Source organism: Hyperolius riggenbachi, chromosome 6, assembly GCF_040937935.1.
Source record: "Hyperolius riggenbachi isolate aHypRig1 chromosome 6, aHypRig1.pri, whole genome shotgun sequence".
NCBI lineage: Eukaryota > Metazoa > Chordata > Amphibia > Anura > Hyperoliidae > Hyperolius > Hyperolius riggenbachi.
The window spans coordinates 116744955-116765201 of record NC_090651.1 but is presented as its reverse complement, the minus strand read 5'-3'; the positions used below and the strand labels follow the sequence as shown (position 1 = coordinate 116765201).

At 46.4% G+C, this 20247-nt stretch overlaps 1 protein-coding gene across 2 annotated transcripts in view; it reads right to left on the bottom strand.

The window, feature by feature from the left end:
- The window catches only part of ZNF644 (zinc finger protein 644), a 136510-nt gene extending 123625 nt beyond the window's left edge, over window positions 1-12885 (bottom strand). Inside the window, exon 1 of one of the 2 annotated variants that reach the window (XM_068239824.1) lies at window positions 12716-12885. The gene's annotated coding sequence lies outside the window, so the exon portion shown is untranslated. Of the gene's footprint in view, window positions 1-12199; window positions 12260-12715 lie in introns of those variants that run through there. The other variant, XM_068239825.1, reaches the window with a different exon arrangement.
- Between the last annotated feature and the right edge of the window lie 7362 nt (window positions 12886-20247).

The following is a 20247-nucleotide window of genomic DNA, read 5'->3' as shown; positions in this document are numbered from 1 at the left end:
CCAGGCATACATGCCTGCAGCATAGGTTACGGGCCCTCAGCATAGGTTAGCCAGGCATACGGGCCCTCAGCATAGGTTAGCCAGGCATACGGGCCCTCAGCATAGGTTAGCCAGGCATACGGGCCCTCAGCATAGGTTAGCCAGGCATACGGGCCCTCAGCATAGGTTAGCCAGGCATACGGGCCCTCAGCGTAGGTTAGCCAGGCATACGGGCCCTCAGCGTAGGTTAGCCAGGCATACGGGCCCTCAGCGTAGGTTAGCCAGGCATACGGGCCCTCAGCGTAGGTTAGCTAGGTCCTCTGGACTCCTGGAACTGGCAGGCAGGCCGCTGGCCAATAAGGATGCAGGGGAGAAGAGGCGGCGGGGAGTGAGGCGGTGCGGCCGCTACGTCATGGCTGGGGGCGGCGCCGGGCACATTACAAGCACGTTACAGGCTGCCCGCCGCCGCCCCCAGCCATCACGTAGTGGCCGCGCCTCCTCTCACGCCTGCTTATTAGCCAGCGGCCGGCAGCTTAACCTGACGAGCTGCTGGCCGCAACATTTAACGAGACGCGCTACCGAGAAGGCGGCCGCGATCTACCGGTAGATCGCGATCGACCTATTGGGCAGCCCTGTTCTACAACATCCATGCATATTGCAAGGAATTGTGGGTAACATGATGTAAATGAGTTGAGCATTGGCCTGTACAAAGTGCATTGTACTAAACCTACACAGATATAAGGCCTTGCTAATGCTCCCACTGCGAAACAAAGCACAAAGGAAAACCACAAACCATCTTCTGGGCCATTGTTAACCCCCATGCAATTTCACTCAATGTAATGCAAGCACACCAAAAATTTAGCAAGCAATGTGTTTCCAATACAGCAGGAATCACAATGCACTACTAGGAACAGCAAAGAGGGAGACTGTAAAGTCATTACAATTTCAAAATTGTGTAGAGTCCAAAAAATAATCAGCTTGCATGCACAAGGCCTTCTTGGGTAGAAAATGCTCCTCACATCACTGATAGGGAGGATCAATGAAATGCAAATTGTTCCAAATAGATACAGGGTTCCGCAAATTTTATATGTACAGTAAATGTATGTAGCTTGAAAAATGGACCAATCGTATTTCACTTCAGTGGCATTTAATTGGTTCATTTTTAAGCTGCATACATTTCATAATCTTGTATCAATGCAGAATGCTTTGCATCTCATTGACCATACCTAATCACCAACCTAAAAAGTGATAGGAGAAATGGCAAATAAAAGCCTTTACCAGCCAACAGCTCTATTAACCAACTGCTAATTAGCCGATCAGAAGAAAACTGCTTTCACATGGAATGCAGATTTGACTTGTTCACAGTGACTCTGCTGTGAGTAGCCTGCAAAAACAGAATTGCAATGGATGGGAAGTTGCATGGCATATAATACATGCGGTGCAATGCATATAGTACAAAGTATGCCTCCCTGCAACTGTTACTGCCCATGATACTGCCCTGCATGCAAAATGTTACGCTACAAATGTGGCCTTAGGAAAATTTTGGCTACCAGAGAGGAGCAAAAAGTTAGTCCCTGTATGAAAAATTACCCTTAAAGGGATGCTGTAAGGGGGGGGGGGGGGGGGGAGAATGAACTGAACTTACCCGGAGCTTCTAATGGTCCCCCGCAGACATCCTGTGCCCGCGCAGTCGCTCACCGATGCTCCGGCCCCTACTCCGGTTCACTTCTGGAATTTCTGACTTTAAAGTCAGAAAACCACTGCGCCTGCGTTGCCGTGTCCTCGCTCCCGCTGATGTCACCAGGAGTGTACTGCGCAGACACAGACCATACTGGGCCTGCGCTGTGCGCTCTTGATGACAGCGGGATCGAGGACACGGCAACACAGGCGCAGTGGTTTTCTGTCTTTAAAGTCAGAAATTCCAGAAGTGAACCGGAGTAGGGGCCGGAGCATCGGTGAGCGACTGCGCGGGCACAGGATGTCTGCGGGGGACCATTAGAAGCTCCGGGTAAGTTCAGGTCATTTTTCCCCAACCCCCCTACAGTATCCCTTTAAATCAGAGACTTCCCTAAAGAGAGGGAAGCCTCAGGACTCTATTGAGGCTCCTCTCGCTATTCCTTGGTCCCCCATTGCTGGGCAACCGGCAACCCCCCCCCCAGAAGATTGTCGGCAATGCATTGTTGCTAATCACATCGGGTGCGTGCAGCTCCTCTTCCTGGTTTAAGTGCACGCTACAGCCGACTGAGCAACTGCTCCTGCGCATGCGCCCATTGCACACACAAACCAGAAGTGGAGCTGCGTGGCCCCGATGCTAAAGGGGGCTCAGCAACAGGGTGCTTATTAGAACAGAGGGAAGCCTTAAAGAAAACCTGTACTGAAAAAAAAAAAAAAAAAAAGTTCCCCTGGGTGGTCCTCCCCTCAGTAGGGGGAAGCCTCTGGACCCTATCGAGGCTTCCCCGTCCTGTGTCCCACGGCAGTCTCGCTGCAGCCCACGGAACGCACAGGTGACAAATCCGACAGCCTGTGCAAGATTTACTTCTTCGAGCTCCAGCGGGGACGCTGTTCTGGCTCTTCTGACAGAGATAGGCGAAAATAGCCAATCTCCATCGAGTCCGCTCTACTGCGCAGGCGACTTGGGCCTGCGCAGTAGAGCGGCCTGATGGAGATCGGCTATTTTCGCCTATCTCCGTGGGAAGAGCGGATAATGCGCCTGCGCTGGAGCTAAAAGGTAAATATTCACATCGCCCACGCTCCGGGAGGATTTTCTCCACCAATGTGGGACAGAGGAGGATGGGGAAAGCCTCAATAAGATCCGGAGGCCTCCCCCACCCGAGGTGAGTACCCCCCAGGGTAGTTTTTCTCATTACAGATTTTCTTTAAGATCCTAAAGAGGCTTCCCTCTGTTCTAATCGCAAGTCGCTGATTTTGAATCTGAGCTTCAGCTCAGGTTCACTTTAACCTGAAAGTAAAAATGCAGCAGCTGATCAAATACAAACTGTTGATCAGCTGTGGTTGATCGCAAAAATTTGCAGAAAAGAAAGATTTCCACTCCTCCCTAAGGGCCCTTTTCCACTAGAGCGTTTGCTGACTCACAAACCGCTAGTGATTTTCAAACCACTATGGTTTGCTTTTTAACATAGGAATCGCGGTAGGTCATTTCCAGTACCGTGTTTCGTTTACTAAATCCCGATCGCGCCGATCAGTGCATAGCAAAATCGCAATTGCAAACGTCGTGAAATCGCCGGGAAATTTGGACTTTTGCTGAATCGCAATCGCTAGCGTTTAGTGCGAACGCTAGTGGAAAAGGGCCCTAAGGGCTCGTTCACACTAAGTATTTGCAGGGTTTTTAAGTGCTGGCGATTTTAGAAATCTACTCGCCCCAAAAGCGCTTGTGCAATGATTCCCTACGAGAGTGTTCACATGAGCGTGTTTCGATTGTACTAAAATCGCAAACAAGCTATACAGTATGTACCATTTTCTGACCGCTTTGGCTCCATGGAAGGTATAGGGAAATCACAAAGCTCTTGAAAAGGCGCTTTGTATAGCGATTTCCCGAGCGCTTTTATGAGTAAATACATTATATTTATTCATTTCCGGTGGAAGAGTTCGCTTCTTGACTGACATCAGGAAGTGAAAAAACGAATCGCTCTGCAAAAGTGCTTAGAAAAGCGCTTCTCTAAGCGCAGGGAAAAGCTCTTTAAAAACTCAATAAATCGCTCAGAGCTTATTTTCTCACAGCAGTCAGTTGAATAATTAAAAGGATCCTGTAGCTGATTAGCCTGTGTAATTTATTAGTTCTTGACAAATGAGAATTTGCATATTTGGCACACTGGCCAACTTGTGCCAGCATGTATCTCCTTGTTTTGATGCGAGTATGCATCGGAATCCCACTGAAAAATTCCAAATTTTAGCTTGTCCCTGGTTATGAGCAGTTGAGGCAATTTCTTATTGACCCAAAACTGGTTACAAAGCGTTAGTCTATACATGTTCAAATGCGACATGCAATTTGAAGGACAACTGAACTAAAGGCTCATACACACATCAGACCATAGTCTTTTGAAAATGATTTTGAATCAATTTTACCCCCTTCCATGTGGTATGAGAGCCATACCTACACAGTCTATTCTATGGAGCTGAGCTCCCCATCAGACAAATCTTAGCAAGATGCTGCACACAAAGATGCTGTAGACATTCAAAAGATCTGTTCCTGCAAAAGATTCGTTCCTGCAAAATGCATTCATAGTCTATGAGATCTGCAGATCATCATACACACCTTGTTTAACAGACATTCATCTGCAGATCAGATCCACCAGGATGGATTTTCAGATCTGCAGATGATTGTCTGATCTGCAGATGAATGTCAGTTAAACAAGGTGTGTATGATGATCTGCAGATCTCAGACTATGAATGCAATTTGCAGGAATGGAATTTTGGCAGGAACAGGATTTTTGCAGATACTGATCTTTTGTGTCTGTACAGCATCTTGCAAAGATTTTGTTCTGATGGGGAGTTCAGCTCCATAGAAAAGACTGTGAAGGTGTGGCTCTCATACTACATGGAAGGGGGTAAAATTGGTCTGTGATTTTTCATTTTCAATAGACTATAGTCTGATGTGTGTATGTGGCCTAAGAAGGATTTGGAAGCTGACAATTTTCCTTTTAAAGCAATACCAGTTTCCTGGCTGTCCTGATGATCCTCTCCATCTAAATATTCTCAAGAGGAGCTTGTCAGCCATACGATCACAGAAAAAAACCCCACATATAGTGATGTGAAAAACTATTTGCCCCCTTCCTGATTTCTTATTCTTTTGCATGTTTGTCACACTTAAATGTTTCTGCTCATCAAAAACCGTTAACTATTAGGCAAAGATAACATAATTGAACACAAAATGCAGTTTTAAATGATGGTTTTTATTATTTAGTGAGAAAAAAAAACTCCAAATCTACATGGCCCTGTGTGAAAAAGTGATTGCCCCCCCTTGTTAAAAAAAAAAAATAACTTAACTGTGGTTTATCACACCTGAGTTCAATTTCTGTAGTCACCCCCAGGCCTGATTACTGTCACACCTGTTTCAATCAAGAAATCACTTAAATAGGAGCTATCTGACACACAAAAGTAGACCAAAAGCACCTCAAAAGCTAGACATCATGCCAAGATCCAAAGAAATTCAGGAACAAATGAGAACAAAAGTACTGTAATTGAGATCTATCAGTCTGGTAAAGGTTATAAAGCCATTTCTAAAGCTTTGGGACTCCAGCGAACCACAGTGAGAGCCATTATCCACAAATGGAACAGTGATGAACCTTCCCAGGAGTGGCCGCCGACCAAAATTACCCCAAGAGCGCAGAGAAAACTCATCCGAGAGGCCACAAAAGACCCCAGGACAACACCTAAAGAACTGCAGGCCTCACTTGCCTCAATTAAGGTCAGTGTTCACGACTCCACCATAAGAAAGAGACTGGGCAAAAACAGCCTGAAGGGCAGATATCCAAGGCGCAAACCACTTTTAAGCAAAAAGAACATTAAGGCTCGTCACAATTTTGCTAAAAAAAAATCTCAATGATTGCCAAGACCTTTGGGAAAATACCTTGTGGACCGACAAGACAAAAGTTGAACTTTTTGGAAGGTGCGTGTCCCGTTACATCTGGCGTAGAAGTAACACAGCATTTCAGCAAAAGAACATCATACCAACAGTAAAATATGGTGGTAGTTTGATGGGGTTGTTTTGCCGCTTCAGGTCCTGGAAGGCTTGCTGTGATAGATGGAACCATGAATTCTACTGTCTACCAAAAAATCCTGAAGGAGAATGTCCGGCCATCTGTTCGTCAACTCAAGCTGAAGCGATCTTGGGTGCTGCAGCAGGATAATGACCCAAAACACACCAGAAAATCCACCTCTGAATGGCTGAAGAAAAACGAAATTAAGACTTTGGAGTGGCCTAGTCAAAGTCCTGACCTGAATCCTATTGAGATGTTGTGGCATGACCTTAAAAAGATGGTTCATGCTAGAAAACCCTAGAATAAAGCTGAATTACAACAATTCTGCAAAGATTAGTGGGCCAAAATTCCTCCAGAGCGCTGTAAAAGACTTGTTGCAAGTTATCGCAAACGCTTGATTGCAGTTATTGCTGCTAAGGGTGGCCCAACCAGTTATTAGATTCAGGGGGCAATTTCTTTTTCACACAGGGCCATGTAGGTTTTGAGGTTTTTTTTTCCTCACTAAATAAAAACCATCATTTAAAACTGTATTTTGTGTTCAATTATGTTATCTTTGACTTATAGTTAACAGTTTTTGATGAGCAGAAACATTTAAGTGTGACAAACATGCAAAAGAATAAGAAATCAGGAAGGGGGCAAATAGTTATTCACATCACTGTATAAGTAGATGTATAAGTAGATGAATACTTGCTCTACTTATACAAAATATGTATTGCACTGTCCACATTTTGATCTTAGTGAGTTTTCTACAGGAAAATAAATAAAAATCCTTAGCATTTCCCCTCTTAACCGTGGCTATTTTGAAGCCAACCCTGATGTAATTTCCTCCCTTACAATCCTCTGCCTGATTTGCCAGGCCCTTCACTATAGAAAGTGCATTGTCCAAGCATGAGAAATATGGGAGGGGAAAAACAGGAGGGAAAGAGGCTTCAGCCTATCAGGCTGCATTAGTTAAGTCTGAGGGGAAGTATAGAAGCAAAAAAGGACAACCCAGCATGCCCTGTAACTTCCTTTTTGTGTGTACCAAATAAGAGTCAGGTAAACTGGGGAATGATCATTTATCAACAAGGAAAGTAAGTGATTTTAACTTTTGGATTGCCTGGATAGCATCCTTATTGCCAGATAAAAAATAAAAAATAATAAAATTGATTTTTGATTTTATGCCCGACAGTTAAGGTGGCCATACACTTATAGATTTGCAGCAGATTCAACCATCGGATAGATTTCTGTCAGATGCCTGTCAAGTCGAATATGACAGGAATCTGATGTGTGCCACACACTAGGAACAGATTTCCAATAGATTTCAGAATGAAATCTATTGAAAATCGATCTAAATGCAATATTGCACCATTAGATCCAATGCAACTCTATGGATCATCAACCAAGATTTTCCATCCAGTCAGATTGATCAAATCAATCAAAATGGATTGAAAATCGATCACAAGTCATTTGGCTGATTTGAAAGATCGATCGATTCTATAGAATCGATCGCTGTAATCGACCAGTGTATGAACCCCTTAACTCTTTAAGCCAAACATTCTGAACAAGCATTTGCAGATCAGGTGTTTGACATCATTGCCAGACCTAACAAGATTAGCTGCATGCTTGTTTCTGGTGTTCTTCCGACACTACTGCAGCGAAATAGACCAACAGAGCTGCCCGGAAACCAGTATGGTTTAACCTTCCTGGCGGCACGTTCGGGGTAAGCCGCGCAGGAGGTTTTCTCAGGCCCTGCTGGGCCGATCTGCGTAATTTTCGTTTTGCTGAACGCAGCTAGCACTTTGCTAGCTGCGTCAGTACACCGATCGCCGCCGCCCCGCGCCGATTCACCGCTATCCGCGCTGCCGCAGAGCCCCCTCTACGCTGCCTGGCCCATCAGCGCCAGGCAGCGCTAAGGGGTGGATCGGGTCTCCCTTAGACGTCACGACGTCCATGACGTCATCCCGCCCCGGGAGAAGCCCTCCAGGAAATCCCGTTCTTTGAGGGGCTGGGGGGATGCCGCTGAGCAGCGGCTATCATGTAGCGAGCCTCGCTACATGGATTTATAAAAATAAAAAAAATAAAAAGCCAGCGCTGCCCCCTGGCGGTTTTTAATAGACCGCCAGGAGGGTTAAAGTGGACCTGAATTCAGAACCATGTCTGCTCTAAAAGCTACGCAACAGCATAACAACATTTAAAGAAAAATGTTTCTATGTTACAGCTTATACAAATCCTGCAATAAATCTGCTGTGTCTACTTCCTGCTTTCATGGAAAAAGACATAGGGTTAACATACAGTGTTTACAAATTAGCTGCTCTGTCGAGATTCCTGAGCTGACAGATCAAATTACAGTTGTGATCAGAAACAGATGAGGGGAGATAATCTGTGCTGCCGATTTTTTCTTTAACTAGTTCAGGACCACAGGATTTCAACCCCCTAGTGACCAGGCTATCTTACAATTCAGAACACTCAGGGTTCGTTCACACTAGAGGCACTTTTGGACTTTAAGCGCTGATGATTTTGCAAAAGCGCCCTAAAAGCAGCTACACCATGCTTTCCTATGGTGTAGTTCAGATTGGGGCATTCCGTGCGCTGTCAGTTGACATAAGCGCTGCATCGACCATTTTCAGGGCGATTTCCCCTCAATGGAAGGTATAGGAAAAAACGCAAAAGACTCACAAAATCTTTGTGCAGCAATTGCGTTTGCGGTTTTAAGAATACATTGTATTTATTATTTTCCGGATCAAATAGTTCACCTCCTGACTTGCGTCAGGAAGTGGATTAAAAAAAAAAAAAAAAAAACACCTTTTAACAAAAACGCATCGCCCACCCAAGCGCCGGGAAAGGGGAAGAAAAGCTTAAAAAAACTGCCAACACGAACAGACACTATGGGAACGAGGCCTAACAGTGTGCGGCACAGCCATACAACTTAGCAGCCAAATTAATCCCCAATCGTTTCTGCCCCCCAGCAGAGCTTTCTGTTGGTGGGCTCTGATCATTGCTGCAGAGTGTGTGTGTGTGTGTGTGTGTGTGTGTGTGTGTGTGTGTGTGTGTGTGTGTGTGTGTGTGTGTGTGTGTGTGTGTGTGTGTGTGTGTGTGTGTGTGTGTGTGTGTGTGTGTGTGTGTGTGTGTGTGTGTGTGTGTGTGTGTGTGTGTGTGTGTGTGTGTGTGTGTGTATTTTTATTTATTTTTTTCTTCTTTCTTTCACCCTCCCCCCGTGGGCCAATCAGCAGTATTGTCTCTAATAGGCATTAGCCTATGAGAGACGATCATTTGTGAGCCTCTCCTGGGGACAGCTCAGTAACAGAGCTGTCCCCCATACATCACTGCACTAGATTGCAGTGCTATACAACCGTTACCAATTTTTTTTTTTCCTTACAGCCTGCTAGCCACGATCTAGCAGGCTGATGTCCGGAGCACCCTCCGCTCTTGACACAGTTCGGCATTAGGCGGTCCTGGGAAACCACCTTTCCAATGCCTATCAGCGTTAGATGGTCAGGAAGGGGTTAACACGTGAATTTGGAAGCAGCCCATTGATTTCACTGAGCGGTGATATGCCCATGAATTTCCATGCAGATTACCCTAGTAGAATAAGCCCTTACACACAACCACCACTCCTGGGCAGAAGAAGTGCACAAAGGAATCAATTTTACATTATAATCTGACAAAAGAGGGTAAGGTATGCATGTTTTTGAACTATGCCCCAGAATCAAAGGGCATCAATTTAGATTGATCCTGCGGGGAACAAACACTGTACTGCTTCTATGGAGCTGGGACGATGACTGGTCACATAGTTATAGGTTCCGGTAGGCAGGGTAAGGAAAAGACCAATTCGCTCAGTGGCAGCTGTCTTTTATGCCTGGTACACACCATGCAATAGCCCGTCAGATTTCAGGTCGAATTGATAATTTCCATGGCTGTGGAGTCGGTACAAAAATCATCCAACTCTGACTCCTCAGTTTATGAAACTACTGACTCCGACTTCAACTCCAACTCCCCAAAATGGCTCCAGCTCCTACTCCTTAGTCTAATACTTACCAGGGCTGTGGATTTGGTACAAAAATCATCCGACTCCCACTCCTCAATTTATGAAACCTCCGACTCCAACTCAGACTACCCAAAATTGCTCCGACTCCACAGTCCTGATAATTTCTGACAGGTCCAATATGATTTTCGATCACTTATGTACAAAACTGATCAGGAAAATGATCGGAAATCAGCTCTGACTTGTCAAATTATCGACTTGATCAGAAATTTCACAGAGAATTGCATGTGCATTAAAAATCCAACGTGCTGGATTTTTAAACCAGCTCATGGAACTCTTGAACACACTAGATTCTCAACTGAGACAGCATTGAATTGCCACGGTATCGGAGTTCTGTCTAGCGTGCAGATTTAGTCTTCAAATTGGTAGCCTGTACATTAGAAAAGTGTAACATTTATAAGCAACAGCATTCCCAAGTATAGAAAACGTATATAAAGACATGTTAAAGTGCCCATACACTTGTCAATTTTGCCCACCTGAATCAATATTCAGGATCAAATCTGCCAGAGGAGATTGATGCTGTGACAGAAATCGATAAAACTACTGATCATTCTGGATAGAAATATCCCGCTTACCGATGAACCTCAGGTCCTCCCCATCTAAAATGTGCTTCCCAGAGCCTGTATAGCGTGTTGGCAACAGAGTGCACTCACCTGTACACTGGTGGCCACCTGCTAGTGCCTGGTCACCAGTGTTCCACCCGGCTGGAAAAAATTTCTGGGGTGCATGAAAAAGTAGCCGGGTGGGGAGAGATGAAAGATTGTACAATTAGCTAGCTGACTTGGGGGTTGATTCACTTTGTAGGACGGCATCCCTGCACTTTGGCCCAATAGGCTGCCTGTCAAGTGACAGGCAGCCTATTGGGCCAATCAAAGTGTGGGGATCTCGTCCTACAAATTCACTGAACCTGACAGGATCCAGGGTGGGACAATTGGTGCAGCTGTTAGTTTTGAGGGGAGTGAGTAAGTTAGTAGTGCATGCTACAGCAGAAGCGTGCCTACTTTGAAAATATTACTTGCGCTGCTTGAGCAGTGTAGCTTAGTGAATCAACCCCTACTGATTTGTCTGAGAGCCAGATGCAGCCATCAAAAGAGCCCTGTCTGGCTCCCAAACGATAGGTTCCCTACCCCTGATCTAGCGCGTGTATGGGCCTTTACACTCCTTGCTTTACTTACATTTGTTGGCAAACTTTATTACAAAAGTGCCATGGGACAGATAGATTAATATATTTTGCACAAATAGCCAGCCCTTCTCATCATTTTATGTGGCTCTCCAGAGCTTCAAATCTGCATCATTGCAAGCAGTAAAGAAATGACAGCACACTGCCTACCCATACAAAGGAGCACACCAGTGACAGGGGATTTAGTTGAAACATTGCCAGTTTGAGCCAGAGTGCAGCAACCACCACCAAGTCCTTTCCTATAAAGTTATCATGTGGCCCTCGACTTGGATTGAAACACCACATGTAGCTGGTAACCCTCCCCCCAAATTGCAGAGCTCCCAATCACCTGACATGCATTCAGAGCCAAAATGTCTGCAGCATGGAGTGAGTGGCTGTCACAAAACTCAGAGTAGACACAAAGCAGCACTAGAGCAGGCAAATATATGTACTACTCTGCAGAAAAGGGGGGGCAGATTCCCCAGGCCTAACCAGCCATCAATCTTCAAAACAATTTGTGTACTGGTCAGAGTACTGTTGCCATGACAACACCCAGAATCCCCCATCTTACTTCAGAACCAATAAGATGTGTAGGGTAGAAAGTTTACTATTGCTGCTATGCATAAATTCACTGTCTGGCAGCAAACATTCATGCTCCCTTTTTGTTAAACCACTGAAAAGTGTTTTAAACAAACATAAACCAAAGTAATCAAACTGCAATTATGTTTGACATTATGGCTTAAAAGATATCTGAACTGGAAAAAAGTGGGGTTTCAGAAAAAGAATTTCACTTTAGCAAATGACATCGTATCATCATGCAATCTGAGTCCTATGTGAGAAAAGCACTCAACAAATGTTATTGTATTATATAGAGCTAATTCAAGAAAGTAATTGGCTGTATGAAAGAACTTGGCTCCAACTCCTCAAGCTCAGCCAACTATGTCCACTAAAAGTATCCACAAAGCAGGTGTGGACCCTACCAAAGGGTCAAGCAGTTGCTGGAGTAGGAGGTTGCAGCTTTTGGGCATCTTGACACTTATGTCCCAACCATCTTTGGGTTGCTATAGCAGGAGCAGTCCACCAGCCACAGTGGACACCCAACAGTTGCTAGAAGTATGTCACAGACACTTCCCCTCACTCCCCCCCATCTGCTGGGATGCAACTGGAGGCCACAGTAGGCCGCAATTAGCAGCTCATGACAAGCACCTGCTAGGACAACCATTTGGCACCTGGCCTAGAGGACGACAAGCGATGGGTGTCAGAGGGAAGCAGCCGCATACACACCACTCACTCCCCTATCCCCAGACCTTCCCCAGATACCTAGCAATGGCGGCCGCCTGGCTCCCCGTCCGCCTGGTATTTCTACCCTTCTCTCCCTGCGCGGCCTCGGATTGGCTGCGCGGGGACACGTGACTAAACAAACCCGTCACAGCTAAACCTAAAATGAACCCTTTGTCCGAGGATAATTGCTGGCGCTGCCTTTGTGGTGCGGGGCGATACCGAGGTGGCCGTGGAGGCCGAGGTCTCCCCCGGTACCTACTAACGCGCCGTGCAGCCGGTATGCCCCCATCTCGCCGGTTTCCCGGCTGCCACCCCGCCTGCCGCACAACTCCCGCAGCCGCCATGTTACTCCAGTCAGGTAACGAGCGTCAGCCGCGGCCGGGTGTTCCCGGCTCCCCGCCAGCGCTACACGGCGCCCGCTGTCCGTCCCGCGAGCCGCTAGTGCAATGAACTCTGCGCCGCGCTGTTAACCCTCTGCACACCACCGCCGCAGCCAGCAACGGGCGAGTGCATGCAGCCGCGCATGTAACCGGGCTCCCCAATGGGGTGACTCACCTGCTAACGTACATACAGGCCCGACCGCAGCCGGCTGCACTTTTTTTTTTTTTTTCTTCAGTTTAAACCTAAAGAGGACCAGACGTGGAGACAGACGCTCCGTCACGTGACCGGCTCTTCCTCCTCCCTTCTGCGTTCCCCGTGGCGCCTGTTGTACGCGGGAGCGCGCGTCGGCCGCGGTGGGCTGAGGGAAGTCGGGAGCGCGCGCTGATGAATAAGGAGGCGATTATTGGCTGGCACGTGGCTGCCTGCTGAAAACTCAGACAGACCCGGAAAAGAATGAGATTAAATTCAAAATATGCAAGGTGTAGCCCAACTGCTGATGCCCTTTTTTCACTATAAAAGGTGTGAAAGATGTGATGACATTTTTTGGGGGAATTAATAAAGGCTGGACCCAAAACATGATACTATCGGGCTGCGCTCTTTCACGCCAAAAAACAAACGCATTTTGCATTTTTTTCACTATGTTGGCCTCAATCAAAATGCGGCAGAATTAGGACTGCCTTTTCAGGAAATCGGAAATTCAGTATGAATGCATTCCCACGATTCCCATTGTAACTTTTTTGTACTTGTTTGGAAAATCGCAAGCCTTTTCAAAAATGCAGCCAGTGCAAAAGGGTGCTAAGGCTCTGTTCCCACTTGGTGCTAGGCCACGTGTGGCCAGCAGGAGCAGACAGTGTAGTGTCAGCTTCGGTGGTATGGTTGGAGCCGTAAGGCGGATGCACTCGCCCAAAGGTTATATGGGGTAACGCATCCGCCTGCCCGGCATAATCGCGGACTGCACAAAAGTATGGTCCACTTACTGTGACAGAATCCACAGAAGTGTGAATAGCTCCTATTTATAAAACTGTCCCTTTACCGATGAGCAGAGAACAGACAAAAAAAATGTCCGTTCTTCTCCAGTGGGAACAAAGACTTAAAGGACACACCCGAGCTTGTTGAAAATAAAAAAAAATCCACTTACCTGGGGCTTACTCTAGCCCCTTGCAGCCGTCCTGTGCCCTCGGCGCAGCTACGCTCACCGCCGGTGGCCCGGGGTCCCCTCTGGCGCATGATGTCTGCTGCGCGAACGGCTCTCAGAGTCGCACTGACATCATCCGGATTGTACTGCACAGGTGCAGTACTTCTGTGTCTGCGCAGTACAGTCCGGATGACTTCAGCATGACCAGTGATCGCAGGCGAACCGGACCTGGCAAGGTCGGCATCTCCACCGGAGGGGACGGGGAGCTGCGGTGTGGGCACAGGATGGATGCAGGGGGCTGAAGGAAGCCCCAGGTAAGTGAATTTTTCTTGTTTTTAAAGTGCTGGGACCTTCCCTTTAAAGGAACACTATAAAAGTAAGCAGTTTGTTGGAAACATTGGTAATGGATGTAGAAGCAATGTAAATAAAGAGCTCTGTGCATATGTATGGTGTATAGTGCTTTTTATTTCCTAGTTACCTGTAAGGCAGTGTCCCCTGAAGACACTGACAGTGTCAGGACAGAGGAATATTCCACCTTGGTAGGTGATGCCGCTGATGTAAAAACTGAGCAGCACTGTCTATAGCCTGGCTCTCTGCCTCCTCCCAACATGCAGTGATTGTTTGCAGAATGAGGAATGCTTAAGAGACAACTGCTCTTGCTTCTGTTATGCGCGTCCCCTCCCAACATGAGTTGTAGCGTGTGGCCGCCACAGTAATTGCCACTATAGAATGTAAGAGGAGCTCCTGCCCTGTACCTTTGTGCGCACGTGTACGCCACGTCATATATTCAACTTACTCTGCACTGCAGAACGAAATGTTTAAAAAAAGTGGGATCAGCGCATCACCAGGCCGCCACCGATTGGCCTCAACTCAGAGATGCGCTGAGCCCCCCCCAGAGACTGCAAACGCACCTTGAACCAAACAGAAGCTCTGCATATACACCAAAAGCAAAACTGTTAAGTGGGAGCAGCTGGCCGGAAATAAATTGAAACATAGTAAAGAGCTGAGCAGCGCTACTTACAAACAGATGAATGCTTACCTGCAAAAGTGTGCAAGCCCCACTGATGGGATAAAATACACACTGAGCACACACACATGACCTGTCTACCGCTTGGAGGATGTTGGTTTCCTCTAACAGCTTGCATGCAACTTGTTAGGTACTCGTCCCTCCCACTGTCGTAGAAGTCTTTCCTCCATGGGAGGGGACCTAACACTAACTAAATTATACCTATGCATATGCATAGCCTGGGCGCGCTACCAAGTAAAATTGAAAATTGCGTAAAAAAAGTGGGATCAGCGCATCACCAGGCCGCCACCGATTGGCCTCAACTCAGAGATGCGCTGAGCCCCCCCAGAGACTGCAAACGCACCTTGAACCAAACAGAAGCTCTGCATATACACCAAAAGCAAAACTGTTAAGTGGGAGCAGCTGGCCGGAAATAAATTGAAACATAGTAAAGAGCTGAGCAGCGCTACTTAAAAACAGATGAATGCTTACCTGCAAAAGTGTGCAAGCCCCACTGATGGGATAAAATACACACTGAGCACACACATGACCTGTCTACCGCTTGGAGGATGTTGGTTTCCTCTAACAGCTTGCATGCAACTTGTTAGGTACTCGTCCCTCCCACTGTCGTAGAAGTCTTTCCTCCATGGGAGGGGACCTAACACTAACTAAATTATACCTATGCATATGCATAGCCTGGGCGCGCTACCAAGTAAAATTGAAAATTGCGTAAAAAAAGTGGGATCAGCGCATCACCAGGCCGCCACCGATTGGCCTCAACTCAGAGATGCGCTGAGCCCCCCCAGAGACTGCAAACGCACCTTGAACCAAACAGAAGCTCTGCATATACACCAAAAGCAAAACTGTTAAGTGGGAGCAGCTGGCCGGAAATAAATTGAAACATAGTAAAGAGCTGAGCAGCGCTACTTAAAAACAGATGAATGCTTACCTGCAAAAGTGTGCAAGCCCCACTGATGGGATAAAATACACACTGAGCACACACATGACCTGTCTACCGCTTGGAGGATGTTGGTTTCCTCTAACAGCTTGCATGCAACTTGTTAGGTACTCGTCCCTCCCACTGTCGTAGAAGTCTTTCCTCCATGGGAGGGGACCTAACACTAACTAAATTATACCTATGCATAGCCTGGGCGCGCTACCAAGTAAAATTGAAAATTGCGTAAAAAAAGTGGGATCAGCGCATCACCAGGCCGCCACCGATTGGCCTCAACTCAGAGATGCGCTGAGCCCCCCCAGAGACTGCAAACGCACCTTGAACCAAACAGAAGCTCTGCATATACACCAAAAGCAAAACTGTTAAGCGGGAGCAGCTGGCCGGAAATAAATTGAAACATAGTAAAGAGCTTTACTATGTTTCAATTTATTTCCGGCCAGCTGCTCCCACTTAACAGTTTTGCTTTTGGTGTATATGCAGAGCTTCTGTTTGGTTCAAGGTGCGTTTGCAGTCTCTGGGGGGGCTCAGCGCATCTCTGAGTTGAGGCCAATCGGTGGCGGCCTGGTGATGCGCTGATCCCACTTTTTTTTACGCAATTTTCAATTTTACTTGGTAGCGCGCCCAGGCTATGCATATGCATAGGTATAATTTAGTTAGTGTTAGGTCCCCTCCCATGGAGGAAAGACTTCTACGACAGTGGGAGGGACGAGTACCTAACAAGTTGCATGCAAGCTGTTAGAAGAAACCAACATCCTCCAAGCGGTAGACAGGTCATGTGTGTGCTCAGTGTGTATTTTATCCCATCAGTGGGGCTTGCACACTTTTGCAGGTAAGCATTCATCTGTTTTTAAGTAGCGCTGCTCAGCTCTTTACTATGTTTCAATTTATTTCCGGCCAGCTGCTCCCACTTAACAGTTTTGCTTTTGGTGTATATGCAGAGCTTCTGTTTGGTTCAAGGTGCGTTTGCAGTCTCTGGGGGGGCTCAGCGCATCTCTGAGTTGAGGCCAATCGGTGGCGGCCTGGTGATGCGCTGATCCCACTTTTTTTACGCAATTTTCAATTTTACTTGGTAGCGCGCCCAGGCTATGCATATGCATAGGTATAATTTAGTTAGTGTTAGGTCCCCTCCCATGGAGGAAAGACTTCTACGACAGTGGGAGGGACGAGTACCTAACAAGTTGCATGCAAGCTGTTAGAGGAAACCAACATCCTCCAAGCGGTAGACAGGTCATGTGTGTGCTCAGTGTGTATTTTATCCCATCAGTGGGGCTTGCACACTTTTGCAGGTAAGCATTCATCTGTTTTTAAGTAGCGCTGCTCAGCTCTTTACTATGTTTCAATTTATTTCCGGCCAGCTGCTCCCACTTAACAGTTTTGCTTTTGGTGTATATGCAGAGCTTCTCTTTGGTTCAAGGTGCGTTTGCAGTCTCTGGGGGGGCTCAGCGCATCTCTGAGTTGAGGCCAATCGGTGGCGGCCTGGTGATGCGCTGATCCCACTTTTTTTACGCAATTTTCAATTTTACTTGGTAGCGCGCCCAGGCTATGCATATGCATAGGTATAATTTAGTTAGTGTTAGGTCCCCTCCCATGGAGGAAAGACTTCTACGACAGTGGGAGGGACGAGTACCTAACAAGTTGCATGCAAGCTGTTAGAGGAAACCAACATCCTCCAAGCGGTAGACAGGTCATGTGTGTGCTCAGTGTGTATTTTATCCCATCAGTGGGGCTTGCACACTTTTGCAGGTAAGCATTCATCTGTTTTTAAGTAGCGCTGCTCAGCTCTTTACTATGTTTCAATTTATTTCCGGCCAGCTGCTCCCACTTAACAGTTTTGCTTTTGGTGTATATGCAGAGCTTCTGTTTGGTTCAAGGTGCGTTTGCAGTCTCTGGGGGGGCTCAGCGCATCTCTGAGTTGAGGCCAATCGGTGGCGGCCTGGTGATGCGCTGATCCCACTTTTTTTACGCAATTTTCAATTTTACTTGGTAGCGCGCCCAGGCTATGCATATGCATAGGTATAATTTAGTTAGTGTTAGGTCCCCTCCCATGGAGGAAAGACTTCTACGACAGTGGGAGGGACGAGTACCTAACAAGTTGCATGCAAGCTGTTAGAGGAAACCAACATCCTCCAAGCGGTAGACAGGTCATGTGTGTGCTCAGTGTGTATTTTATCCCATCAGTGGGGCTTGCACACTTTTGCAGGTAAGCATTCATCTGTTTTTAAGTAGAACGAAATGTTTGCCATTGCATAGCAACAGAAAACGTCCTATGACATGGCGGGCACAGTGTGGCAACAGATACAGGTACAAGGCAGGGGTGAGAGAAGGGAGAAACGCTCCCGCTCCTCTTACATTCTATTGGCAGTCATAAAAGCAATTACTGCGGTGGCCACATGAGTTACAACTTGCGTGGAGGAGGGGGGCTTTGGGGCTTCACTACATCAGCAGAAACACCTACAAAAGTGGACTATTCCTCCAGCCCAGCACTGTGTATGGAAAGCTGTCAAAAGGGTACTTGAAAAAAAAAACACTACACAGCGAAAATATATACAGAGTTATTTATTTACATTGTTTTTACGTTCATTACCAATGTTGCCAAAAAACTGCTTTCTATGATAGTGTTCCTTTAAAGATGTTAGATGAATTGAAAATTGGCTAATACTATAGTTGTGCTCATTTTCCATTCCTCCCAACTTTTTGAGATAACAATGAGGGACACTTATGACATGACACTGCTATACCTCTTATCACATCTCCTCCACACCCCTAGTTATGCGTATCACAAAGTAGTTTTATAATACAAACCACACTGGTACTTTCTATCATCCATGTTTCTTCATATTATGAATATTGCTATCTTCCCAGGCCACCTGGATCCTCCGCTAGTTGGCCCAGTAATTTATTTAGTCAAGGGGAACTGCGCATGCTTTGTTTGGCCGCATGCACACGCCCTATCACACTCTAGCCGCGTCGGGGGAGCACACGCGGCCGGACTGACCTGACTGGATGAATTACCAAGCCATCTAGTGGAGGATCCAGGCAGCCTGGGAGGATGGCATGACGAGGGACCCATGGGGTTGGAGGAAGCCCCAGGTATGTATAATTATTATTTTTGGCATTGATCTCTGGTACACTTTACATCTGAAAAAAAAGAAATATATCAATTTAGAGCATAAGAATAAAGTTTAGAGTTCATCGAGTACAGTCTTTAACTTAGGCGGTATGCCTGACACTGTGTTGGGCAAGAAAAATTATCTGAAAGTGGTATGCCCGTCACTGTGTTGGAAATGCCGCACAGGAGGTTTTTATAAGGTAATACAGATCTCCCAACGCTGCAACCCAATCTTTAACAGCACCAGGGAGTCAACCAGCAAAGCCCCTCATCCACCATAGGGTTATTTCCACACATAGAACAAAGATGCTGGGTCTCTACCTGGATTTAAGGCCGGCTGGCCAATTTTATTGATAGTGCCACAGTGCAGAGCACAACGTTTCGACCACAGAGGTCTTTCTCAAGTGCTTGCGAAAGACCTCTGCGGTCGAAACGTTGTGCTCTGCACTGTGGCACTATCAATAAAATTGGCCAGCCAGCCTTAAATCCAGGTAGAGACCCAGCATCTTTGTTCTATGTTTTTATAAGGTAGCCATGTGTCCCCGGTATTAGTTAGCTAGTTATACGTGCCACGGTATGTGAGCCAGCTATAGGTAGCCTCGTATAGGTGCCCCCCCTGCAGTGATCCCCAGCATAGTTACCGTGCCTCTTTCCAGCAAGGATCGAATCAACCCCGAGGCGTACAACCTTGCTAGCTCCAGTCTTCTCTCTGCATCGTATCGGGTCTCAGCGTCATGATGTCATCAACCGAGTCCCGATAGTGTGCAGAGAGAAGACTGGAGCTACCGAAGCTGTATGTGATGGGGTTGATACGATCTTTGCTGGAAAGAGGCAGGGTGAGTAACAGCACTGGGGATCACTACAGGGATGCAGGGGGTGGGGTGCACTTATACTAGGCTACCTATAGCTGGCTCAAATACTGGGGCACATATAACTCGCTAACTAATACTGGGGACACCTATACCTAGGTAAATTATACTGGGGCACATACAGCTAGCTAACTAATACTGGGGACACCTATACCTAGCTATCTTTACTGGGGCACATAATAGCTAGCTAACTAATACTGGGGACACCTATACCTAGCTAATTTATACTGGGGCACATAAAACTAGCTAACTAATTCTGGGGACACCTATACCTAACTAGTGCTAGTAAAAAAGGGCGCACAGGGATAGTAGACAAAAAGGGCGCCACCATAGACTGCAATGCAAAATATCGGCTATTCGGCGCCCGACAGGAAAAAAGGGCGCCCGAGAAATAGCGGTTACAGGGATCGTGTTAACAAAAGTTTTCGTTTTCAGGATAAGGTTTATAACAAATATCGTTTACAAGTTCGTTTTGACTTTGTGTTATACTTATTTTTTCGTTTTTAAATTTCACTTATATGAGTTTTACGTATTTTTTTCGTTTTTAAATTTTGCTTACAAAACTATGACAACCAAATTTTCGTTTACACTTCTTTTATCATTTAAAATTCATTTCATATGTATAATGCTTA